The sequence below is a fragment of the Pseudorca crassidens genome, chromosome 3, assembly GCF_039906515.1.
Source record: "Pseudorca crassidens isolate mPseCra1 chromosome 3, mPseCra1.hap1, whole genome shotgun sequence".
Lineage (NCBI taxonomy): Eukaryota > Metazoa > Chordata > Mammalia > Artiodactyla > Delphinidae > Pseudorca > Pseudorca crassidens.
Genome location: NC_090298.1, coordinates 141,744,396 through 141,762,506, shown reverse-complemented (window position 1 = coordinate 141,762,506; position 18,111 = coordinate 141,744,396). Strand labels below are relative to the sequence as shown.

Below are 18,111 nucleotides of genomic sequence, written 5' to 3'. Positions count from 1 at the left end.
AGATATAGGCAGAGAGGGAAGAGCGTTCTAGAACAGGCTTCATGACTTGCTTCAGTTCAAACCTATTCAAACCCAAGGACAAGCATTCACTCTTGTGGACCAGCACAGCTTACCAGATTTTCAGGGGTTGGGGGAGGGTTTAAAGCCCAAATAAAGTGTTCATTTCTCATTGGCCGGGGGCACAAGCCGCCCACACAGGGTGGGCAGGTAGCTCCCTCAGCACCCAAACTCCCTCTGTGGGGAAATGAAACCCCCGGGGTCATTTGGAGGAAAGGTGCAGTTTCAATACACCCACACAAAGGGAGCAGCGTCATAAGATTCATTACTTTCAGAAATAGATAACTAATGAGAACCCACTGTATAGCACAGGGAACTCTACTCAGTGCTCTGTGGTGACCTAAGTGAGAAAGAAATCTAAAAAGGAGGGGTATATGTATACGTGTAACTGATTCACTTTGCTGTACAGCAGAGACCAACACAACATTGTAAAGCAGCTATGCTCCAACAAAAATTAATTTAAAAAATTAAAAAAAATGATTTATTACTTACAGATCCCAGAAGCAAGGGGACACAGTGAGCCGGGGGAAGGGCAGTCTTCCACCCCAGGTCACAAGCCAGCAGGAGCTACAGCGGGGTAGCAAAAGCACCTAGTCCTTACAAGGTGATTGGGGCAGAGGCTACTAACTTTTCACAGGCTTAACTCTAAGTGGTTATTTTTTTTTAAACATCTTTATTGGAGTATAATTGCTTACAATGGTGTGTTAGTTTCTGCTTAATAACAAAGTGAATCAGTTACACATATACATATGTTCCCATATCTCTTCTCTTTTGCGTCTCCCTCCCACCCTCCCTATCCCACCCCTCTAGATGGTCACAAAGCCCCGAGCTGATCTCCCTGTGCTATGCGGCTGCTTCCCACTAGCTATTTTACGTTTGGTAGTGTATATACGTCCATGCCACTCTCTCACTTTGTCACAGCTTACCCTTCCCCCTCCCCATATCCTCAAGTCCATTCTCTAGTAGGTTTGTGTCTTTATTCCTGTCTTACCCCTACATTCTTCATGACCTTCTTTTTTTTTTCCCTTAGATTCCATATATATGTGTTAGCATACGGTATTTGTTTTTCTCTTTCTGACTTACTTCACTCTGTATGACAGACTCTAGGTCCATCCACCTCACTACAAATAACTCAATTTCGTTTCTTTTTATGGCTGAGTAATATTCCATTGTATATATGTGCCACATCTTCTTTATCCATTCATCTGTTGATGGACACTTAGGTTGCTTCCATGTCTTGGCTATTGTAAATAGAGCTGCAATGAACATTTTGGTACATGACTCTTTTTGAATTATGGTTTTCTCAGGGTATATGCCCAGTAGTGGGATTGCTGGGTCGTATGGTAGTTCTATCTGTAGTTTTTTAAGGAACCTCCATACTGTTCTCCATAGTGGCTGTATCAATTTACATTAAAAAATTTTATTTAAAACCCGCTTAGCTCTAAATTTTTAAAAAATTTTATTTATTTATGTTTTTTGGCCACACAGTGTGGCATGCAGCACTTCCCTGACCAGGGACCCATGCCCGCTGCAGTGGAAGCTCAGAGTCTTAACCACTGGACCACCAGGGAAGCCCACTCAGTGGTTATATTAAAAGGTTCCACCGGGGAAGGCAAAGCAGGAACCTGTGGGGATACCCTAAACCTATCTAAAAGTCCAGACTCTGAACTTTTGGTGTTAGTAGGGTCACCATACTGTAAAATGCCTAGGCAGCCACTCAGAAAAACAAAATTTTTTCCTCAAAGTTGTTTTTCTCATCACACCTTTCTAGTTTTGACCCTCTTGCATTATTATCCTAGCTAGGACAGGAGGTGACATGATGCAGCTGCAAGAAGGGTTTGGGGGAAAAAAGCTCAGTGAGGGCAGCCTGGAGTGGAGTAAGATAGATCCTGGGTGAAATCCCAGCTTCACCAATAGCTGTGTGACCTTGGGCAAGTGACCTCACCTCTCTGAGCTTCCATTAAAAAAAAATTTCCATTATCAAAAATTTTAAACAGAAAAATAGAAAGAGAATACAATGAACACTTATACATCCGCCCAGATTCAACAAGTCTAAACTCTGCCATATTTGCTTCAACTAAGCCACTTTAAAGTAAATTACAAACGCTAAGTACCATCGTCTCTAAATACTTTAGCATTTGTGTCCAACAAAAGAGAACATTTTCCCCCATAACCACAAAACTATTATGCCTCAAAAAGACAGTTCCCTGGGACTTCCCTGGTGGTCCGGTGGTAAAGAATCCACCTTCCAATGCAGGGAACTTGGGTTCGATCCCTGGTCAGGGAACGAAGATCCCTCATGCTGCAGGGCAACTAAGCCCACGTGCCACAACTACTGAGCTCCCACGCCTCAACTAGAGAGCCCGTGTGCCGCAAACTACAAAGCCCACACACCATGGAACCTACGCGCCACAACTAGGGAGAGAAAACCCGCACGCCACAGCTAGAGAGAAGCCCGAGCCCGCACGCTGCAACAAAAGATCCCGCATTGCCACAACTAAGACCTGACGCAGCCAAGAAAATAAATAAATAAAATAAATAAATATTAAAAAAAACAATTCCCTTATATATATATATTATTTAATATTCTGGCCATATTGAAATTTCCCCAATTGTTCCCAAATTATATTTTACAGATGATCCATTCACACCAAGATCCAATCAGAGACCTTGCATTGCATTTGGTCATTATGGATCTTAAATCACTGAGTTTCCATTCTGCTCATCTGTAAAATGGGAAAAGAATAGTACATACCTCACAGGGTACACAAATTAGACATAATACATGTTAAGGGGTTAGGCTAGTGCATCCTAAAAAGTACACTATTATTATTAGCTTCCTTACTGGACTTGCTCTGCTCAAGGCAGCAGTGCATTGGGATGGAGTGTCTTGAGATGTCAGTAGCATGGGCTAGAGATAATGAGGCAACAGGTCCCAGCATCCTCAGGGATGTAGACCCACAAGCTGCATTTTGCCCAGCCCTGGCCTGGGGATGGAGGGAACCAGTCTCACCTTGACCACCTTCAGCACCCCCGATTCCTGGTCCAGCCCTTGCTCCCCCTGGAAGCTCTGCTCCCTCAGGAACTGCTCCACGGTCTGCACAGTCTCCAACACCTCTTTCTTCCACTTCTGGCTGGGATGCAGGCAGTGAGCCACGAAGGAGTTCAGCCTGGAAGCTGGGGTGACAAAGAGCTCCGGGGGCACTGCCATCTCTGTGTTGAGAGTACCACTGGTGGCTAGATCTATACCCACACACCTACCCAGCTCCTGGCACACACACTCTTCTTTAAGGGGACTCCTCCTCAGCTGACTTCCAGCACCCTGTGGAACAAAGGACCAGAGTGGAGAGGAAACAAGGGGTGTCTGGCTGACCAGGGGATCCTCTTCCTGGAGGCCATTCACTGCAGCTGGGGTACCGAGGGACACTGGGTGAAACCACCTTAACAGGTGGGGCTTTTAGTCACCCATTCTGCTGTAGGTTTCGTTTCTCACCTCTTAGTTTCCCTTTTACAACTTGGAAACTGAAACTGGCTTGAGGATGGCCCTGGGAAAGGCAACTCCCCCAGGAGATGGGAGTTGGATGGTATCCACCAATCCCATCCCCACAAGCTTGTCACCCAAAACAGGCTCAGTAAGAGCAGGCACTCGCTGGAGGTTGGACTGAACAGTGGGAATTCTAGGGTTCCGCAGAACAAACTCTGGAATTCCAGTCTGCCCTTTGCCAGACTCTTAACCTCTCTGACTCTCACAGAAATAATCCTTAAAATGGGTTTAAGAATAATACCTACCCCATAGGTTGTGTGGATTAAGCAAGAGAACATTTAGCAGAGAAAACATTAAGTAAATGCAAGTATTGTTATTCGTTCACTGTACATCTATTGAGTGCTGGCTGGGTGCCAGACATTGTGCGAAGAAGACAATGTAAGACGTGGTTCCTGCCCCAGGGGCTCCCAGAGCAGTGGGGGAGACAGAGGAGACACAGAGAGTCCAGTGTCCTGTGTACTAGGAGAAAAGAGGGCACAGAAACTTGGTGGAAATTCAGGCAGAGGAGTTTCTTTGGGGTCACCTGTGGTGTCAGTGAACACCTGCTTGAGATGAGTCTTAAAAGACTGGGAATGCGGCCACGAGACAGAGGGCACAAGACAGGATAAGGCTGAGAAGTGTGAATCATCCTGCCATGTGCCAGGACTTGGCTGTCAGATCCACGTTGGCATGGAGGGCAGGGAGGGGAGAGGGGAGAGCTGTGCCTGGACAGGTGGGCAGGGATTGAAACTCGGAATGCCATTCATTCATTCATTCAACAAACATTTGTTGAGTGCCCGCTATGTGCCAGGCAGGTGTCCTGGGGATACAGCAGTGAATAGGCAAAATTCTCGGACTGCAGAGAGCTAACACTCTAATGGTGGAGACAGATAATAAACAGGATAAATAAGTAACATTATAATAATTAAGACGGTGATAAGCGCTAATCAGGAAAATAAAGCAGGGAAAGAGGTTAAAAGGTACTGACTACGTGTGTGTGGGTGGGGTGAGAATTGGCAATGTTCAGGGGTTCAGTCTCAAGAAAGGCGCCTAGGGAAGGTCTGAAAAGGAGACATTTGAGCAAAGACATGAAGGAGGCGAAGAGTGAGCGGTATGTATGTCAGAGGGAAGAATGAGAGAAAGTGGGACTTCCCTGGTGGTCCAGTGGGTAAGACTCCACTCTCCCAGTGCAGGGGGCCCAGGTTCGATCCCCGATCGGGGAACTAAATTCCACATGCATGCCGCAGCTAAGAGTCTGTATGCGGCAACTAAGAAGTCCACACGCCCCAAAGAAAGATCCCGTGTGCCGTGACTGATACCCGGCTCAGCCAAAAATTAAAAAAAAAAAAAAAAAATTAAAGAAGAATGGGAGAAGGAACAGCAAGTGCAAAGGCCCTGTGGCGGCAGTATGCCTGGTGGGATTGAGGAATAGCAGTGTGACTGGAATGGAATGATCAAAGGGGGAGAGTGGGAGGGGATGAGGTTTGAGTACAAGGGTAGGGGGCAAATTGTGTAGGATCTTGAAGACTACTAAGACTTTGGCTTTTACTCTGATTGAAATGGGGAGCCACTGGGGAGTTCCAAGCAGAAGAGGGACATGGATGGACTTTCATTTTAACGGTATCACACTGGCTGTTCGTGGGAAGACTGGATTAAAAGCAGAGGGTGGGAAGTGGAGGTGAGAGCAGAAGCAGGAATTCAGTTAAGAAACTACTACAACAGTCCAGGCAAGAGATGTGGCGCCTTGGATCAGAATGGTAGCAGTGAAAGGTAGGGAGAAGTGGTATGATTCAATTTTCTTATTATGGAAAATTTCAAACATGAACAAAAGTAGAATAATACAATGAACCTCCACGCACCATCCCCCATCTTCAACCATTATCAACCTGTAGACAGTTTTTTAAATGTTTATTCAGGTCTTCTGCCCATTTTAATTTTTATTGGCCACCCGGCACGCGGGATCTTAGTTCCCCAACCAGGGATTGAACCCATGCCCCCTGCAGTAGAAGCACAGAGTCCTAACCACTGGACCGCCAGGGAAGTCCCAACCTACAGACAATCTTGTTTCAATGATATCTCCATCCACATCTCCCCTCCTGTATTATTCGGAAGTGAATCCCAGACCTCATATCATTTCACTGGCTATATTTTGAGTATAAACAGGTCTTGCTAAAGGATAGAGTGTGATGTGAGAGAAAAATTAGAGTCAAGGACCACTCTAAGGCTTTTGGCCTTAGCACTGGAAGGATAGAATTGTCCTTAACTGAGAAGAGAAAGACTGGGCCAGGGCACAGTGTAGGCATGAAGGTCGGGAGCTCGGCTTTGGAAGCAAACTTGAGTGTCTAGTGAGATCCGAGTTGGCTAGGGAGTTGCATATTTGAGTCTGGATTTCAGGGACGAAGTCTGGGGTTGGGATACAAATGACCAGCATAGATATATTTAAAGCCATGAGGCTGGATGGGTTCACCAAGGGAGTGAGTATAGAGCAAGGCAAGAAAAGGACCAGTGACTGGGCCCTGAAACACTTAATAGTATTAAGTGATTGGGGAGAGGCAAGCATCCGGCAAACAAGAATGCGAAGGAGTAGCCAGGGAGGTGGAAGAAAAATCCGGAGTGTGTTTTGATAGCCAAGTGGAAACATTGTTCTAGGAAAGAGAAAGTGATCCACTGGGTCACATATGAGGTGAATCTGCGCTGACTTTGTCCTGAGGGCAGTGGCAAATCAGAGGAGCGACCAGAGGTGAAATGACCATTCTGGAAAGATTGGTCTGGCTGCTTCTGTGGGGAGGATGGATTGCAGGGGGCAGGGGTAGATATGTAGGGAGAGGTGTCAGGACACTGTACAGTGATCCAGGTGAGAGGGAAGGTGACCCGGACTTGGCTGGAGAAGGGATGGGATTCTAGGTCTACCTTGGGGGAAGGGTGAACAGGACTTGGTGACTACAGGTAGGAGGTGAGGGAAAAGACAGGATGGCTATCAGCTCTCTGGCTTGGGTACCTGGGTAATGGATGGAGGGTACTATTAACAAAGGGAGGAAGATACAAGGAGGAGTGGGAAGTGGGGAGGTCTACAAGGGTAGCTGTTTAAGCCAGAGAGCTTAAAATAGTTGTCCACGTTGCCTAATGCTTCCGATAAGTTCAGGAATATAGGTCTGAGAAACACCCAAGAGGCTACTGGTGATCATTGTGGGTGAAATGTAAGGGAGAGCTGGGAGCAGAAGCCAGATCTTAGGTGCGGGGTTGAAGAGTAAGTTGGGTGAGGAGGATGGAGACCAGGAGTGTAGATAACACTTTCAAGAACTTTGTCGTGAAAGGGAGGAGAAAGACCAGGTGTTAGCTGGAGGAAGTGGTGGGGTGGAGGGTGTTTGTTGTCTTAAATACCATTTGGGGGGAAAAAAAAACCCTCAATCATGACACGTTTCAATTTAAACTCTCCAACTGGCTAACCCCAAACGGAAAGAATCACATTTTTAATTACATAAATTCTAAAAGTCTCCATATTTTCAAAGTTTGGTAGTGCCTGGTCCTTAAACAGTCCTATATTATAACGGTTTAAAGAGCAGTGGCAATTTCGCAAACCAAAGTCAACAATAAAGTGAGATTCCAAACATTTGTCCTATGTTTATAATGACAGATAATGAGCTTCAAGGCAATATAAAAGTTATTCAAACAAAAGTTATTCAAACATTCAGACCTTACATCTTAGTTTAAAACATTTTTTTGAAGTATAATTGATTTACAACACTATATCAGTTTCAGGTGTACAACATTGTTATTCAATATTTTTACAGGTTATACTCCATTTAAAGTTATTATAGGCACTTCCCTGGTGATCCAATGGTAAAGAATCTGCCTTCCAATTCAGGGGACACAGGTCTGCTCCCTGGTCGGGGAACTAAGATCCTACAGGCGGCAGAGCAACTAAGCCCGCACGCCACAACTGCTGAGCCCATGTGTCCTGGAGCATGCAGGCCACAACTAGAGAGAAACCTCCACACCACAACGAAGAGCCCACGTGCTGCAATGAAAGATGCCGCACGCCTCAATGAAGATCCTGCGTCTCGCAACTAAGACCCAATGCAGCCAAAAATAAATTAAATAAATAATAAACCTTTGAAAAACTAAAGTTATTATAATATATTGGCTCTATTCCCTGTGCTGTACAATATGTCCTTGTAGCTTATCTATTTTATACACAGTAGTTTGTACCTCTTAATCCCGTCCTCCTATTTTGCCTCTCCCCACTTCCTTCTCCCCACTGGTAGCCACCACTTTGCTCAATAGACCTTACATATTAGTTTTGATTCATTTCATTATTCATTTTCATGAGATATCTGGGAGTTCAGCAGCTTTCAAGATTTCAAAAGGGGGAATTCCCTGGCAGTCCAGCCGTTGGGACTCTGGGCTTTCACTGCCAGGGACCAGGGTTCACCCCAGGGGACATGGGTTCGTGCCCCAGTCCAGGAAGATCCCACACACTGCGGAGCGGCTAGGCCCATGAGCCATGGCTGCTGAGACTGCACATCCGGAGCCTGTGCTCTGCAACAGGAGAGGCCACAACAGTGAGAGGCCCGCGTACCGCAAAAAAAAAAAAGGGGGGGGGGAACATGCAGTCGATTGTGTATTGGTTTTATGGTTTGTAGAAATGCCATGCAGTTGGGCACATTTCTATGGCGGTGGGGGAAGAGCTAGTGGTTAGGAAGGGTGTGGGCTGGGTTTTAGGAAGGAGGATGATGCATAAAGATGGGTTTTCTCTTAGCTTGTGTTCCTCCAAATGCAGAGGCTGAGACAAGGATTTGCATGAGACTTGTTTTGGGAAATGATCCCAAAGGACAGGTGTGGGGGATTGAGAAGGAGGAAAAAACAGTCCAAGAAATATCATGAAATTGATCACTACTGTGGACAGCTGAGCTTTGATCCCACTGGGGACCCTCTAAGGAGCAATGCAGAACGTGCCTCAAAATTATCCACCTGAGAGGTGGAGGAGGGGAGTATGCACTCACTGCACTCGCTGGTTCCTGTCTTTCAATGGGCCAAGGCTTACCCCCTGGGGTGTTAACTCCCTGGAACTTCCATATTTGCTCAGAATTACTTGGAAGGCTTGTTAAGACACAGATTGCTGAGTCCCACTTCCAGAGAACCTAACTCAGGCAATTCTGGGCTAGCTGCTGAGAATTTTTATTTCAAAGAGGTTCCCAGATGATGTTGATTCTGCTGGTCTGGGGTCCGTACTTTTGAGAATCAATAACTTAGAGGTTTGAACTTTGAATGGTGACAACATGGGGGAGAAGGAAAGTTGACTCAAAGTCATGGAGTTGTGAGCCAGCATTCAGTGTTCTGGAATTGCAAGTGTTTGGCCACGTCTGGTATGTTTTGAGAGTGACGAGGAGAGACTGAGAGGTCAGCAAGAGCTAAATGGTCAAGAACCTTGAATGCCAAGCAAAGGAACTTGAACTTGATTCTGTAGGTAATAGGAGCCATTGGAGAATTTTAAGCAGGGGAGGATTCTGTTTCTATTTATGCTTCAGAAAGAGCACAGTGGTCTGGGTAGAAAGGGGTGAGCTAGGGGGACATGACCATAGAAGTCTACAAAATGAACAGCCTGATCTTGGCACTTGTGGGGATGTGGGGCCTCTCTTAACGAGCATGATGGTGTCACAATCCTTGATGTGCAGTCTGAGAAGCTATTGATTCCACAGTTTCTGGCCCCGGGACCCTCCATGTAAGGTCCTCCAGACTCTTCAACCTTCTCTTTCAAGTCGTGGCTGGAGTCATCAGGGTCAATGTGTAAGGCTTGCCCTGGCCACTGGAGTCCTTCATGAAGACCTGGATCTCAGGAGGGAAGGTCTCCAGCACCTGGAGGCTCCTGAAAGGAGAGACAGTGGTGTCCACTGGGGCCACATGTCCTCTTGTTTTCATAGTTTTGCCATTCCCAGAATGTCATATGGTTGGAATCATCCAGTGTGTAGTCTTTTCAGACCAGTTTCTTTCAACTAGCAATATGCATTTAAGCTTCTTCCATGGCTTTTCATACATCACCACTCACAGTAACAAATTATTTTTTTCTTGTGATGAGAGCTTTTAAGATCTACTCTCTTAGCAACTTTCAAATACACAACAATATTGTTAGCTATAGTCACTACACTATACATGACATCCCCAGGACTTATTTATCTTATAACTTGAAGTTGGTACCTTTGGACCACTTTCAGCTATTTCACCCACCTCCCACCTCTGGCAACCAGTCTATTCTATGTATCTGTGAGTTGTTTCTTCTTTTTTTTAAAAGATTCCACATATAAGTGATCTCATACAGTATTTATGTTTCGCCCTCTGACTTAATGCACTTAGCATAATGCCCTCAAGGTCTATCTGTGTTGTCACAAATGGCAGATTTCCTTCTTTTCATGTGGCTGAATAAAATTCCATTCTCTATCTATCTATCTATCTATCTATCTATATCTATCTATCTATCTATCTATCTATCTATCTATCTATATCTATCTATCTATCTAGCTAGCTATATCTATCTATATCTATCTATCTATCTATCTATCTATATCTATATGTCACATTTTCTTTATCCATTCACTTGTTGGACACTTAGTTGTTTCCTAGTCTTGCTTTGCCTATTTTATTTTATTTTTTTACACACACTGCATGACATGCGGGCCTTAATTCCCTGACCAGGGATCAAACCCATGCCCCCTGCAGTGGAAGTGTGGAGTCTTAACCACTGGACCACCAGGGAAGTCCCCTGCTTTGCCTATTTTAGAATCAGATTATTTGTTTTTGTTTGTTTGTTTTTTGCTATGGAGTTGTTTGAATTCCTTATAGATTTTGGATATTAACCTCTTATCATACATGTGGTTTGCAAATATTTTTTCCCATTCCTGGGTTGCCTTTTCATTTTGTTGATTGTTTCTTTTGCTCTCCAGGAGCTTTTTAGTTTGATGTAGTCCCATTGGTTGCTTTTTGTTTTTGTTGCTTGTGGTTTTGTTGTCATATCCAAAAAATCATCACCAAGACCAATGTTAAGGAGCTTTCTTTTTATGTTCTCTTCTAGGAGTTTTACACTTTCAGGTCTTACATTTAAGTCTTTAATCCATTTCAAGTTAATTTTTACAAATGGTGTAAGATAGGGGTCCACTTTCTTTGTTTTGCATGTGGGTATCCAGTTTTGCCAACACCATTTACTGAAGAGACTATCTTTTCCCTGTTGAGTATTCTTGGATCCCTGTCAATTAGTTGCCTGTATGTGTGTGGATTTATTTCTCGGCTCTTGATTCTGTTGCATTGGTGTATGTGTCTGTTTTCATGCCAGTACCATACTATTTTGATTACTCTAGCTTTGTAGTATAATTTGAAATCAGGAAAAGTGTTGCCTCCAGCTTTGTTCTTCTTTCTCAGGATTGCTGTGGCTATTGAAGTCTATTGCAGTTCCATACGAATTTTAGGATTGTTTTTCCTATTTATGTAAAAAATGTCATGGGAATTTTGATAGGGATTGCACTGGATCTGTAGATTGCTTTAGGTTGTATGGACATATACTCTCCGAGTGAGATGTGCATGTAAATGATTTGCCTAAGACCTATTAAAGCAAAACAAAAAAAGTCAAAGAAACTGCTACATTAGAAAATACTAAACATGTAGAGTATGGGCGGCTGGTGTGTGCTCGGGATGACCCAGCCCCCTCCAGGCCAGAGAGGTGGGTGGGAAGTAGCAATTACAACAGACAAGGATGACCCTCCCTGTTTACCCCTCCCTCTGGGCCCATTTTATTCCCGGCTGCATCGTTTAAACTCAAAACACACTTTTAATATAGGGCCCTTGTAGCCATCTTGTTGTGCTACTCTTCACAACCCATGAGCAGGGTCACAGGAAACTGTAAACAGGTCTGGCTTTCCATGTTACCACTCATACAAGCCAGTGCTTTTCCACACTTGATCTACAGATCACAGACACGTGAGGATTATGCAAAAGAACAAGAACAAAGCTTTATTATAAGTTTCACATCGAAACAGGGTCCACACGAGGCCCAGCCTGGGAGGAGGTGGACACTGATGGCCTCGCCCCAAAGTTATTGGCTCAGGCCAACTTCCTCCTCTTAAATCCCAAGGTAATGAATCGAGACCTGGAGGAGAATAACTTGGTCGATGGCCCAGTGGTTTTTTGTCCAGCCAAGCCCTGGGCAGGTGATGAGGGGGCCCTAAGAGCAAGGCTGCACCTTGCTGTGCCCACTGCGGAGCTGAGGCTGATAGGAGTAGAGGCCGGAACCGACACACCCCTAAAGTCAGCCTTGGCTGGGCATGGGCTGCGCCCTCCGCTGGAAGTAGGGGGGCCCTGCCTGGGTGCGCCCCCAGGGATGTGATGTAAGATGGGGGCAGTAGTGCCTCCAAACCTAGGCTTCTTCTTAGGGCTGGGTCCCGTGGTCACCATGGGGTGGCTCTGGTGAGGAGGGCCCCAGGAGTTCAGGCCCACGCTGCCCCCATTGCTGTGTGTGGTGCTCGGGGGCCCCCTCTTTCTTGATGTCACTCTGAGAGCTGCAAACATGCAGCTCAGATCATCTAGGGCAGCCGCTCTGCTCCCAAAACCCAGCTGTGTGCTGGCATGGGTGCCCACGGTGGAATTTCTGGATGATGAACACCCAGAAGATGCTTGTGCGGGGCCGCCCGAAGCTGGGGGGCCTGGAGCAGAGGCAAAGGCTGGGGCTTTCCGTTTCCTCTGCTGGGGAGAGCTGCCACAGGCGGTGGTTCCTCGCTGCTGCCAATCAGGGCCCCCAGGGATGTGCATTAAGATGGGGGCAGTAGTGCCTCCAAACCCAGGCTTCTTCTTAGGGCTGGGTCCCGTGGTCACCATGGGGTGGCTCTGGTGAGGAGGGTCCCAGGAGTTCAGGCCCACGCTGCCCCCATTGCTGTGTGTGGTGCTCGGGGGCCCCCTCTTTCTCGATGTCACGCTGAGAGCTGCAAACATGCAGCTCAGATCTAGGGCAGCCGCTCTGCTCCCAAAACCCAGCTGTGTGCTGGCATGGGTGCCCACGGTGGAATTTCTGGATGATGAACACCCAGAAGATGCTTGTGCGGGGTCGCTCGAAGCTGGGGGGCCTGGAGCAGAGGCAAAGGCTGGGGCTTTCCGTTGCCTATGCTGGGGAGAGCTGCCGAGGTCCCCGATGGCATAGGTCTCACCCCGCAGCGCTCTGTTGATGCGCCGGAACACTGCTTCCTTCTCTGAGTCTAAGTCTTCGGCGGTGACCCGGAAACCCGGCTCAGGGGCTGGAGGCAGCCTCAGAGGCTCCCCTCGCCTGTGCGGCAGCAGAGGAATCCTGCGTTTTCGGGGCCTGGGACTGTCAGATGTGCAGGAGCCCTTCCTCCAGGGCCCTTTCTGCCCCCTTGCTGCCTCTGCATTTTTGTCAGGCTGGCTTTTCCTCTGGTAAACCACCAGAGCTGCAGAGGGCGATGGAGGGCCCTCCTCGCCCCCTGTCTTTGCAGACTTCTGGGGCAGCCCTTGCGGTATGGCGGGACCCCTCCTTCTTTCCACTGGCAGGAAACCTCGGGTGGAGCTATATGAGCTCGTGATGGCGTTTCTTTGGGGGCAGGAGCTCATACAAGAGGTCTGTTGTTTCCTGGCAGATCTGTCCTCTGCCCACTTGGCGTGGAGGTCTCTCTGTAGAGGTCCAGGCCTGGGCACGAAGAAAGAGCCCCCCAGGGGCCTAAATGCAGATCGTGCGCCCCCGGTGTCATTGGGGCTTCTCTGGTCATCGTTCTTCCCTGTGACTGTGGGGACTTCCTCCTGCTTGGCCATCCCTTGCCCGCTCTCTCCCAGGGCCCTCAACACCGTCTTCTCTGTGCTGTAGTTCGGGACACAGCTGGGTGTCCTGGCCGAAACTTGCTGCCCCCGTGCCACACTGAGAGTGACTGTGTCCACTGCGGACACTGAGCTGCGGGACGTCGTGGAGGTGCGAGCACCCATCTCTGCTTTCTTCCGATGGCCTCGCCTGAAGATGGAGATAAGGATCCCCATAAGGAGTGCAGCGTCTGCGGGATGGTAGAATGGGGTCTCAGAGACTCTGTGGCAAAGCGCAGATGGCAGAGTCACTGGACACTTGTGGGCCGGCCTGCGAGTGGATAGCCGGCCATAGACAGCTGGGTGACCCGGGCCGGCCACGGGAAGTCGGTGGGCGCGGGGAGCGCGCTGGGGGCAGCCGAGCCCTCCTGGCAGGTGCTGGTCCCCCAGTGCCCGGGACGAGGGTGAGGGGCAGGGCCTACCTAAGTAACTGCTCCTAGAGAACTTGGGTTAGGTCGGTCCTTGGTTAGAGAGTTGGGCTCCGAGCACTCTCCTTCAGCTGCCAACTCGGCCAAAAGCGGAGTGAGCTCTCTTTGGCCTGTTGCCTTTTTATACTCTGAAACCTGTGAGCGAACAATGGGCGTGCGTTGGCGGGGCGCAAAAGGTAAGGGAGGGGTGGCGCATGCGCAGAGTACACGTCAGGCCCTGGGGCGCACAGGTGAGGATGCGCGCCCCTGGACCGTCTAGCGCTTCTGAATCTCCCGGGGGTCTGAGGGCTGGAGGTGTTTGCCTTGAGGGTGATGAGCTTCTTGGCAGGACAGCTGGCCCTTCTCCCCTGGCCGCGCCCCAGTGCTGTCGGGGAAACCAACTGTACTGGAAGGGATCCCCGCCCAGCAAAGTGGAGCAAGGTTGCTGGCTGTGCAGCTCCCACAAGAGGCGGCAGCTTTGGCAGCAGCGCCTCTGCGTCCTCCTGCCCTTTCCCCTGGCGGCACTGGAGGGGAGTCGCTAAGAACGGAAGTGCCCACACCATCCAGATCCTGCTGGGGTGACACCTGAAGTGGTGGCCAGGGCTGGCTGAGAGGGCCATACTTACCATATGACCCAAAAACCCACTCCTAGGCAATTAACCAAGAGAAAAACTTTTCACAAAACACATATGTGAATGTTTTAGCTATCTTGTCCACAATTCCTAAATATAGGACTATTGAGGTTATCCAATTTTCTTGAGTTTGTCATTTTTTAATTGTTCTTGGAATAACACTATGTATACGTATTGTTTCACAGTCTAGAGTTAATATTTTACCAATTAAATAAAATTCAGAAGGCTTACATCCATATAGATTCTTTTACCTTCCACTCTTTGTTATAGCTGTCATACGTGTCACCTTTGTATGACGTCAACGCCACCCTCTGAGACTGTGGTATCCTTTTTTCATACATATACAGGGAATTCCCTGGCGGTCCAGTGGTTAGGACTCAGCACTTTCACTGCTGGGGCCCCGGGTTCAGTCCCTGGTAGGGGAACTAAGACTCCTTAAACTTAACCCCACTCTGGGGCAATGTCCCAGCCAGGCAGAAACTGCAGGTGGAGCTGGAGACCTTGAAGAGTTTGGCTATACTTCCAGCTCAGCCCAAAGCCCAAGGATGATTCTGGACTTTCATTCTGACTCGTGCATTTCAGATCTTTCTGGGTTTGGACCTGGTATATATGTCCCTCCCAGCCCGCCCTGCCTGCCCCTTCAGTTGTCACCCCAGCAGGATCTGATTGGCTTGGGCACTTCTGGGGTTTTTTGTTTGTTTGTTTTTGGTTTTTTTTTTTTTTGCACTTCTGTTCTTAGCGGCTCTCTCCTCCAATGTTACCAGGTGGGAAGGCAGGCGGATGCACAGGCGCTGATGCCAAATCTGCCACCTCGGGCGGCGGCTGCTGAGCCAGGTACCCTGCTCTCCAGCTTTCCTGCTCTGGTGGCCGGGGACCCATCCTGTACAGTTAGAGCCGGCCGGGGGAGAAGGGGCAGCTGCCCTGCCAAGAAGCTCATCACCCTCAAGGCAAACACCTCCAGCCCTCAGACCCCCGGGGAGATTCAGAAGCGCTAGACGGTCCAGGGGCGCGCATCCTCACCTGTGCGCCCCAGGGCCTGACGTGTACTCTGCGCATGCGCCACCCCTCCCTAAACTTTTGCGCCCCACCAACGCACGCCCATTGTTCGCTCACAGGTTTCAGAGCTGCACCCCAGCAACAGGCCAAAGAGAGCTCACTCCGCTTTTGGCCGAGTTGGCAGCTGAAGGAGAGTGCTCGGAGCCCAGCTCTCTAACCAAGGACCGACCTCACCCAAGTTCTCTAGGGTCAGTTACTTAGGTAGGCCCTGCCCCTCACCCCCGCCCCGGGCACTGGGGGACCAGCACCTGCCAGGAGGTTTCGGCTGCCCCCAGCCCGCTCCCCGCACCCACCGACTTCCCATGGCTGGCCCGGGTCACCCAGCTGTCTATGGCCGGCTATCCACTCGCAGGCCAGCCCACAAGTGTCCAGTGACTCTGCATCTGCGCTTTGCCACAGAGTCTCTGAGACCCCATTCTACCGTTCCGCAGACCCTGCGCTCCTTTCTGGGGATCCTTATCTCCATCTGCAGGCGAGGCCATCGGAAGAAGGCAGTGATGGGTGCTCGCACCTCCACGACGTCCCGCAGCTCAGTGTCCGCAGTGGACACAGTCACTCTCAGTGTGGCACGGGGGCAGCCAGTGCCGGCCACGACACCCAGCTGTGTCCCGAACTACAGCACAGAGAAGACGGTGTTGAGGGCCCTGGGAGAGAGCGGGCAAGGGATGGCCGAGCAGGAAGAAGTCCCCACAGTCACAGGGAGGAACGAAGACCAGAGAAGCGGCCCCGATGACACCGGGGGCGCACGATCTGCATTTAGGCCCCTGGGGGGCTCTTTCTTCGTGCCCAGGCCTGGACCTCTACAGAGAGACCTCCACGCCAAGAGGGCAGAAGACAGATCCACCAGGAGACCGCAGATCGCTTGTATGAGCTCCTGCCCCCAACGAAACGCCATCATGAACTGATATATCTCCACCCGAGGTTTCCTACCAGTGAAGAGAAGGAGGAGTCCCGCCATACCGGAAGGGCTGCTCCAAAAGTCTGCAAAGAAAGGGAGCAAGGAGGGCCCTCCGTCGCCCTCTGCAGCTCCGGTGGTTTCCCAGAGGAAAAGCCAGCCTGACAAAGATGTAGAGGCACCAAGAGGGCAGAAAGGGCCCTGAAGGAACGGCTCCTGCACATCTGACAGTCCCAGGCCCCGAAAACGCAGGATTCCTCTGCTGCCGCACCGGCAAGGGGAGCCTCTGAGGCTGCCCCCAGGCCCTGAGCTGGGTTTCCCTGTTGCCGCTGAAGACCTAGACTCCGAGAAGGAAGCAGTGTTCCGGCGCATCAGCAGTGAGCTGCAGGGTGAGACCTAGGCCATTGGGGGCCTGGGCACCATGCAGCCTCCCTGTCCCTTTCTGCTGCCTGCCGCAGGGGCTGCTTCTCCGCAGAAAATGTTTCATAGTTATTTCTATTTTAATATGATCATGGTACATTAAAATGTATTAGTGCTTGCCTGTGAACACTAAGGTCACTTGTAATTTTCTATATTGTTCTATATTTTTGTGACTAAAGGCATTACTTGGGGGAATTAAAAGAATATCTTGAAGCGATTTTGGCTTTTGATCTGCCACTAATTGCTATTTAACCTTAATTCAGGGGTCGGATTCTTTGACCCAAGGAAACAGAATAGTATAAAAAGAAAGAATGTGAGTGTCAGATGGTGGCAGTGATTAAGTATAGCAAGAGACGCCTTTGCAAAAGTTACTGTTGGTCCCAGAAGACTCTCACTTAGCTGTGTGACCCTGGGCAAGTCACTTCACCTAAATCTCTGAATTATAGGGCTGTGCTGATGATTTAAAAGTGACTGAGCACGGTGGACACTCGGAAATCCTGGGTTCTCAATAAAGCCACTGCCCTGCTCTTTGGTCCTTTGGAATTACTAGATTAGTAAAATTTATACTTGACAGTAATTTTAGCTTAAAGTTTATTTTGTCTATTTCATCTCAGCCTTTCGGCTAAGATCAAGTGTAGTACCTGTTCTTGTCAATTTAAATAGCAAGAGAAAAGAAAGGAAAATAACGGGCATGCCCCCACACTCTTCAGACAATAGGAGCCTCTTAACCTGTTCCTTTGTCCAGAGACACAGGCCATTTCTCAGTGAAGGCCTCTGCCATCACTGAGGTTGCAGGGGAGATGTGGTAACTGGGGAGAAAAAGACCAATGGGGATGACCCCCTCACTCCTCAACATCCAAGCCCCCCACTTTCTCACTTGTCTGGCTAGAAATAAAAGGTTGATCCCATGGTTTTAACTTTCAGTTGTTGCTGGACTTTGCGTGCCTTGCCTAAGTTGGGAGACAGAGGCAGGAAAAAAACCCCACCATAATCACCCTGTTATGGGCTGTTATTCAACTTTGGACTTCCAGGCCCCATCTGCCTGTTAGCGTTCACTTCTTAGAGTTTCAAGTGCATGTTGTTTGTCCTCTATCTTGCCCCACACGGCTCTCAAGCCTTCGTAATATGACCACATTTCTCGTGACACATGTAAACATTCTAACACTTTGCAGATACTGAATTAAAAATCTATTATTTACATTGACCTCACCATTTTCATTTTCCTGGTGTGTTCAGTAGAAAATTCAAAATTACATATGTGCCTGGCATTATGTATTT

At 48.6% G+C, this 18,111-nt stretch overlaps 1 pseudogene; it reads left to right on the top strand.

Moving 5' to 3' along the window:
• The first annotated feature begins 17,435 nt into the window (after positions 1 to 17,435).
• On the top strand, positions 17,436 to 17,541 carry LOC137222904 (U2 spliceosomal RNA; annotated as a pseudogene).
• The last annotated feature ends 570 nt before the right edge of the window (positions 17,542 to 18,111 follow it).